General features: G+C 38.7%; 1 non-coding gene across 1 annotated transcript; it reads left to right on the top strand.

Annotated features, from left to right (window-relative positions):
* The first annotated feature begins 3,917 nt into the window (after window positions 1-3,917).
* Window positions 3,918-4,108, top strand: LOC133555302 (U2 spliceosomal RNA). The gene has a single exon (XR_009807324.1). It is a non-coding gene; the product is annotated as a U2 spliceosomal RNA (small nuclear RNA).
* The last annotated feature ends 4,463 nt before the right edge of the window (window positions 4,109-8,571 follow it).

The following is an 8,571-nucleotide window of genomic DNA, read 5'->3' as shown; positions in this document are numbered from 1 at the left end:
GTTGGGAAAGGTGGTAATAAATACTGATAAAGTTGAGAAATTCTCATCAAACACTTATTTGGAACATCCCACAGGTGTGCAGGCTAATTGGGAAAAGGTGGGTGCCATGATTGGGTATAAAAGCAACTTCCATGAAATGCTAAGTAATTCACAAACAAGGATGGGGCGAGGGGCACCAATTTGTAAGCAAATTGTCGAACAGTTTTAAAACAACATTTCTCAACGAGCTATTGCAAGGAATTTAGGGATTTTACCATCTACGGTCCGTAAATCATCAAAAGGTTCAGAGAATCTGGAGAAATCACTGCACGTAAGCGATGATATTACGGACCTTTGAGCCCTCAGGCGGTACTGCATCAAAAACCCACATTAGTGTGTAAAGGATATCACCACATAGGCTAAGGAACACTTCATAAAACCACTGTCAATAACTACAGTTGGTTGCTACATCTGCAAGTGCAAGTTAAAACTCTGCTATGCAAAGCAAAGCCCATTTATCAACAACACCGAGGAACGCCGCTGGCTTTGCTGGGCCCGAGCTCATCTAAGATGGACTGATGCAAAGTGTAAAGGTGTTCTGTGGTCTAACGAGTCCACATTTCAAATTATATCTGGAAACTGTGGACGTGGTGTACTCCGGCACAAAGAGGAAAATAACTCCGGATTGTTCCAGGCACAATGTTCACAAAAGCCAGCATCTGTGATGGTAAGGGGGTGTATTAGTGCCCAAGGCATGGGTAACTTACACATCTGTGAAGGCATCATTAAAGCTGAATGGTCCATACAGGTTTTGGAGCAACATACGTTGTCAGCCAAGCAACGTTATCATGGACGCCCCTGCTTATTTCAGCTAGACAATGCCAACCCACATCTTACAACAGCGTGGTTTCGTAGTAAAAGAGTGCGGGTACTTTCCTGGCCTGCCTGCAGTCCAGACCTGTCTCCCGTCGAAAATGTGTGGTGCATTATGCAGCATAAAATACGACAGCGGAGACCCCGGTCTGTTCGACTGAAGCTCTACATAAAACAAGAATGGGAAAGAATTCCACTTTCAAAGCTTCAACAATTAATTTCCTCAGTTCCCAAACGTTTATTGAGTGTTGTTAAAAGAAAAGGCCCTTTCCCAACTACTTTGGCACGTTTTGCAGCCATGAAATTTTAAGTTAATTATTTGCAAAAAAAACAAACTTTTGAGTTTGGACATCAAATAGCTTGTCTTTGTAGTGCATTCAATTGAATATGGGTTGAAAAGGATTTGCAAATCATTGTATTCCGTTTATATTTACATCTAACACAATTTCCCAACTCATATGGAAACAGGGTTTGTACATAATGATTGTCAATGATAGGCAACATTCCCCACAAGGTGCAGTTTGAGACACAATTTATCTTTTTTGGTGAAAATTATTTCTCTATCCATTTTAGATTTAGCTGTTGTTCAACCACCTGCTCCCAGTGCCACCCACAGTGCTTTAAATGGAACTTAGATAATGGGTTTCACTATGTAAAGAACTTTGAGTCACTAGAGAAAAGTGCTAGATAAATATAATTCATAACCTGCTGTAGTCTAACAGTACACATTGTAATCAACCAATTGAACAATAAATGTCTTCCTTCCATTATGGTTTAAACCAAGGGTAGACACAGGCTAATTTTCACTCCCAGTTGGCTTTTTATTGGCCCCTGACAAGTAAAAATGTAATTGTTCACTATTGATAGATCATTTGTAGTGCTGCAAAATATATGTTTTAATATAATTTACTTTTTTTTTTCGTTTAAGGTAAAAAAACATTTGAAATAAATAATGGACGAAAAGGAGCAGAAAGAAGTAAAACTTGTTTCCCCATTCAAACTGCCCAAAGATAGGTTTGCCAGTGTTGTGGCATCGTGTTCAAAAAGACTTGAGGCTGTAATTGCTGCCAAAGGTGCATCAACAAAGAGTCTGAATGCTTGTATGTACGTGTGATTAGAGTATTTTAATAAATATGCAAAAAATGTTTACATCTCACAATCCACTCTTCCCTCACTCGTGAACAAGAGTCCTAGGTACTTGAACTCCTTCACTTTGGGCAGGGTCTCCTCCCCAATGCTCGAAGATATTATTATGGCAGCTAGCTATGCTGGTGTTGTTCGGTTTATCAGCACAGGTAGCGAAAAATTACTATTAAGAAGTTATTCGCAATTGACTTGCAGAGTTTCTCTACATGTTCAGTTGAAAGTGTTGTAGTTACCACTCCACGCCACTTAGTGGCATTAGTGTTAAATGTTGCACAAGGAAGAAGCCGAAAATAGTTTTTTTTTTTTGACAAGGCAGGCTCGACGGATGAATTGATCGAATGTTCCTCGAACAGCTCGTTTTGCTTTTTGCAATAATGTTGTAGCCACGATTGACGTTTATGTATTTTATATTGGAAACTATACATTGTTGTATTTGGTTAAACGTCACGGTGTATGAAATGTTTGTTTGGCCGCTTACTATTGGACCGACTGGAACCACGTGACCATCAGGCGCTAGATCAGGGGTCACCAACCTTTTTGAAACCAAGAGCTACTTCTTGGGTACTGATTAATGCGAAGGGCTACCAGTTTGATACACACTAATATAAATTGCCAGAAATAGCCAATTTGCTCAATTTACCTTTAATAGATAAATAAGTATATATATATATATATAAAATGGGTATTTCTGTCTGTCATTCCGTCGTTTATTTTTTTTCCTTTTACGGAAGGTTTTTCGTAGAGAATAAATGATGAAAAAAACACTTAATTGAACAGTTTAAAAGGAGAAAACACGAAAAATATTCAAATTACATTTTGAAACATAGTTTACCTTCAATTTCGACTCTTTAAAATTCAAAATTCAACGGAAATTTTTTTTAAAGAAAAACTAGCTAATTTGAATCCTTTTGAAAAAATTAAAAAAATAATTTATGGAACGTCATAAGTAATTTTTCTTGATTAAGTTTAATTTTAAAATGTTGATGATATGTTTTAAATAAGTTAAAATCCACTTTGAAATAAAATTTAAATTTGATTCTACAGATTTTCTAGATTTGCCAGAATAATTTTTGGGAATTTTAATCAGAATAAGTTTGAAGAAATATTTCAAAAAACAGAAACTAAAATGAAGAATTAAATTAAAATGCTAACATCATTTTTAAGGTTGTATTTTTTCTCTAAAATTGTCTTTCTGAAAGTTATAAGAAGTAAAGTAAAAGTGAAGTGAATTATATTTATATAGCACTTTTTCTCTAGTGACTCAGCACTTTACAGAGTGAAACCCAATATCTAATTTTTACATTTAAACCAGTGTGGGTGGCACTGGGAGCAGGTGTGTAAAGTGTCTTGCCCAAGGATACAACGGCAGTGACTAGGATGGCGGAAGCGGATATCGAACCTGCAACCCTTAAGTTGCTGACACGGCCGCTCTACCAACCGAGCTATACTGCCCGGTATAATAGATAATGATAATTAATTTATTTAAACAAGTGAAGACCAAGTCTTTAAAATATTTTCTTGGATTTTCAAATTATATTCGAGTTTTGTCTCTCTTAGAATTAAAAATGTCGAGCAAAGTGAAACCAGCTTGCTAGTAAATAAATAACATTTTAGAAATAGAGGCAGCTCACTGGTAAGTGCTGCTATTTGAGCTATTTTTAGAACAGGCCAGCGGGCGACTCATCTGGTCCTTACGGGCTACCTGGTGCCACCGCATTGGTGACCCCTGCTCTAGACTATTCGGCAACAGTTCCGTTCATAATAAGTATTAACGCCATTTAAAACATTGCAATCATTTAAGAAGGGCGTAGCTGTTGTTTGCTGCGTTAAAAAGTGACTCCGTCCATATTTAGTGTGTGCAACAGTCACTTTAGCTCCTTGCGTCCGGAATGACTTGCTCCCTTCTGACATCACATATCATCGCTTCTCGGCCTTTTGGCCAAGATCAAGTGTAGTATCTGTTCTTATCAGTTTAATATCTGATACGTCTCCTATTTGGGGACAATATATTAAATTGATTTTTGGAACAGGTAGACGGATTAGGAGCTTGCTCCGTCCACTCCACGCACCGACCTGGTATTGCAGAACTTCCAGGAACGGTGCACTCCCTCTCAATGTTCAAAATAAACTATCGATAGAGTCAGAACATTCACATCGTAAATAAGATATATGGTTACCGAAGTAAAACTCTGCACGAATGCATCTTAACGTAATGATAAAAGTAATGATATACTTGGTCTCGTAAAACTCCAGCACGTTTGTTAATGGCGACATCTACTGGCCCCAATAATTCATTAAAAAAAGATCACACTGCAAAAAGTCAGTGTTCAAAAACAAGAAAAAAAACAACCCAAAATGAAGGTTTTTTTTTTACTTGAACTAAGCAAAATTATCTGCCAATAGAACAAGAAAATTTGTCTTGTCAAGACTTTCCAAAACAAGTAAAATTAGCTAACTTCAATGAACCCAAAAATACCTCAAGATAATTATATTCTCACTAATAACAAGTGTACTACTACAGTATACGAGTACGTATTTTCTATTGTTTCATTGAAAAAAAACCCCGGCAAAGTCTATTTGGCTGTCGTCTGTTTTAATATGAGAAACAATTGTGTCGAAGTCATGATTTTGTTTTACATTCTTGAAATAAGAAATTCTTACTTTAAAAGGTAGTTGTATACTTGTGAGTGTTGATGACACAGCTTTGCAACATTTGATATTCTCGTTTCAAGCATGTTTTACTCAATATAGGTCATCAAATCTCAGCTACAAGCTGTAATATCTTACTGAGATCATTTAGGACCTAAACACTTAAAACAAGTAAAACACTCTAACAGAAAATCTTATGTATGGCCGCGCAAGTCCCGGGATGCCCTAAATCACAGATAGGGAACCTGTGGCTCTTTTGATGACTACATATGGCTCTCAGATAATTATATTTATATAGCGCTTTTCTCTAGTGACTCAAAGCGCTTTACAAAGTGACACCTAATATCTAAGTTACATTTAAACCAGTGTGGGTGGTACTGGGAGCACGTGTGTAAAGTGTCTTGCCCAAGGACACAACGGCAGTGACTAGAATGGCGGAAGCGGGAATCGAACCTGAAACCCTCAGGTTGCTAGCACGGCCACTCTCCTAACTGAGCTATGCCGAGTAACCGTGTAATACTCTTCCATATGAGTAGGTGGCAGTCGGTAGCTAATTGCTTTGTAGATGCGGGAGGCAGAGTGCAGGTAAAAAGTTGTTTAATGCTTAAACCAGGGGTAGGGAACCTATGGCTCTAGAGCCAGATGACTGCATCTAGCTCTCAGATAAATCTTAGCTGACATTGCTTAACACGATAAGTAATGAATAATTCCGCTTGTAATCACAGTTTCAAAAATAACGTTCAAATCATAAAACATTCTCATGCATTTTAATCCAACCATCCATTTTCTACCGCACCTGTCCACGATGTCGCATTAATGGTAAGAAGTATTATATTTATCATTGGTTAACTTTTAAAATAACAATGTTGTTAAAAAGAATAAGATACTTATTATACTCTACAAATGTTGGTCATACTTAAAAATATGCAAATTTTGTTGTATTCAGTGTTGAAAAATGTTATGTGGCTCCTACGGAAATTCATTTTGAAATATTTGACTTTCATGGCTCTGTCAGCCAAAAAGGTTCCCGACCCCTGCCCTAAATGTTCATAACACACCCAGCCGAGTCCCATGGGGAGAGGGGATGAAAGTTGGAAAAGTCAGCAAAAGTCCCAAAAATGTTCAAAATACCTACACAGGTTCGAGTCCCACAAGTTCCGCCGCCGGCCGGGATGCCCAAGACATCCTAAACGCGCCCAGCAAAGTCCCACGGGAAGGTGGGGAGAAAAGTGAGAAAAGTGGGGGGCGGCATAGCTCGGTTGATAGAGTGGCCGTGCTAGCAATTTGAGGGTTGCAGGTTACTGCCGTTGTGTCCTTGGACAAGACACTTTACCCACCTGCTCCCAGTGCCCCCCACACTGGTTTAAATGTAACTTAGATATCGGGTGTCACTATGTAAAAGCGCTTTGAGTCACTTGAGAAAAAGCGCTATATAAATATAATTCACTTCACTTCAAATGTTCAAAAGTCCCACCCGGGTTCGAGTGAGCACTCAAACTCGAACCCGGTTGGAACTCGAACCTGGGTAGGTATTTAGATAATTTTGGGGGACTTTTGCCGACTTTTCTCATTCCCCCCCTACTTCCCCTGGGACTTTGCTGGGTGCGTTTTGGACATTTTTTGTATCCCAGTACTTGTGTGGCCGGCGGCGGGACTCGTGGGACTGGAACCCCGGGGAGGTATTTTGGACACAATTGGGACTTTTGAACATTTTGGCCGCCTTTTCCCCCTGTGTGTTTTGGACACTTGGACAAAATTAGTTTCAAGCGTATTTTACTCAAAATAGGTCATAAAATGTCATAAACAAGCTGTAGTATCTTACCGAGATCATTTAGGAGCAAAACACTTAAAACAAGTAAAAGACTCTAACATAAAATCTGCTTAGTGAGAAGAATTATCTTACCAGACAGAAAATAAGCAAATATCACCCTTATTTGAGATATTTCATCTTACTTAGATTTCAGTTTTTGCAGTGCATGCATTTCGTTTCTGGATACTCTCAAGTACAGAGGTCAGCAACCTTTATGAAACCAAGAGCTACTTCTTAGGTACTGATAAATGCGAAGGGCTACCAGTTTGATACACACTTAAAGGCCTACTGAAATGAGATTTTCTTATTCAAACGGGGATAGCAGGTCCATTCTATGTGTCATACTTGATCATTTTGCGACATTGCCGTATTTTTGCTGAAAGGATTTAGTAGAGAACATCCACGATAAAGTTTGTAACTTTTGATCGCTAATAAAAAAGCCTTGCCTTTACCGGAAGTCGCAGACGGTGACGTCACAAGGGTGAGGGCGCTGTCACGCCAAATTTCTTCCCCCCGGAAGACATTTGGCGTGACAGCCCCTCTAATGCCTGAAGGACCCCAATGAGGGCGTGATAATACCAAGTTATATGACTCTTAAATGTTACAGCTGCAAAATTAGCGAAGCAAAAATAGCTTGAAAGGTTAGCATGCTGGAATGCTAATATTTTTTCCTCACCGTTAATTTTCACCAATGACAATCAGCCAATTACGGTATAATGCTTTTAAAACAGGCAGCTGTGTGGGCTGCTTTAAGGTCCTTCCACTCTCATTGGGGTCTTTCAGGCATTAGCGGGGCTGTCACGCCAAATGTCTTCCGGGGGGAAGGTTTTTGTAGGGGGGGAAGAAATTTGGCGTGACAGCCCCTCACGTCCTCACATTGTTTATAATGGGAGCTTCCAGCAGCAAGAGCTATTCGGACCGAGAAAACAACAATTTCCTCATTAATTTGAGCGAGGATGAAGGATTTGTGGATGATGATATTAACAGCAAAGGACTAGAGAAAAAAAGTTTAAAAAAAAGGCGATTGCATTGGGACGGATTCAGATGTTTTTAGACACATTTACTAGGATCATTCTGGGAAATCCCTTATCTTTCTATTGTGTTGCTAGTGTTTTAGTGAGTTTAATAGTACCTGATAGTCGGAGAAGTGTGTCCACGGATGTGTTGACGCCAGTCTCTGAGGGAAGTCGACGTCAGCTGCATGGACGGCGCAAGCTCAGCTGATCTCCAGTAAGAGGCGACTTTTTACCACAATTTTCTCACTGAAACCTGCCTGTTGACAAGTGGTCAGGAACCATGTTCGCTTGACCGCTCTGATCCATAGTAAAGCTTCACCTCCAAGAATTTTAAACAAGGAATCACCGTGTGTTTGTGTGGCTAAAGGCTAAAACTTCCCAACTCCATCTTTCTACTTTGACTTCTCCATTATTAATTGAACAAATTGCAAAAGATTCAGCAACACAGATGTCCAATAAATTTTTTAATTGCGCGATTAAAAGAGACGACTTTTAGCCGCAAATAGTGCTGCGCTAATATGTCCTAACAGTCCATGATGTCCCGCGCACGCGTTATCATTCCGCGACATTTTCAACAAGAAACTCCGAGGAATTTAAAATTGTAATTTAGTAAACTAAAAAGGCCGTATTGGCATGTGTTGCAATGTTAATATTTCATCATTGATATATAAACTATCAGACTGCGTGGTCGGTAGTAGTGACGAGTCCCGCCTCCACCTCCAAAAAAAGAGGAATAGAAATATGTATCAATAAAAAACCTTTTATTGAACTTGTCATTCACCAGTTATTAATTTTCTGATATGTTAGCTCTGCATGGAGCAGCATTGCTTTTAAATTGTAGCCTAATAGATTAAATATTTATATGTACTATATTTACTGTTTATATTTATATATTTATTTTATAGAGTGAATTGACCATTTTCTGTTTCTGCCTATTGACAATATTGTTAGTTTATAAATACAAGGCAATGCATATTTATAAATACCGTATTTCCTTGTATAGCCGCCGGGGCGCTAATTAATTTAAAACCCCTTCTCACTTCTGCGCCTATACAAGCCATGCGGTAATAGTAAGCAGGCGCAAATAACTCTAAAATT

The sequence above is a fragment of the Nerophis ophidion genome, linkage group LG06 (genome assembly GCF_033978795.1).
Source record: "Nerophis ophidion isolate RoL-2023_Sa linkage group LG06, RoL_Noph_v1.0, whole genome shotgun sequence".
Taxonomy (NCBI): domain Eukaryota; kingdom Metazoa; phylum Chordata; class Actinopteri; order Syngnathiformes; family Syngnathidae; genus Nerophis; species Nerophis ophidion.
This window is presented reverse-complemented; position numbering and strand designations above follow the sequence as displayed.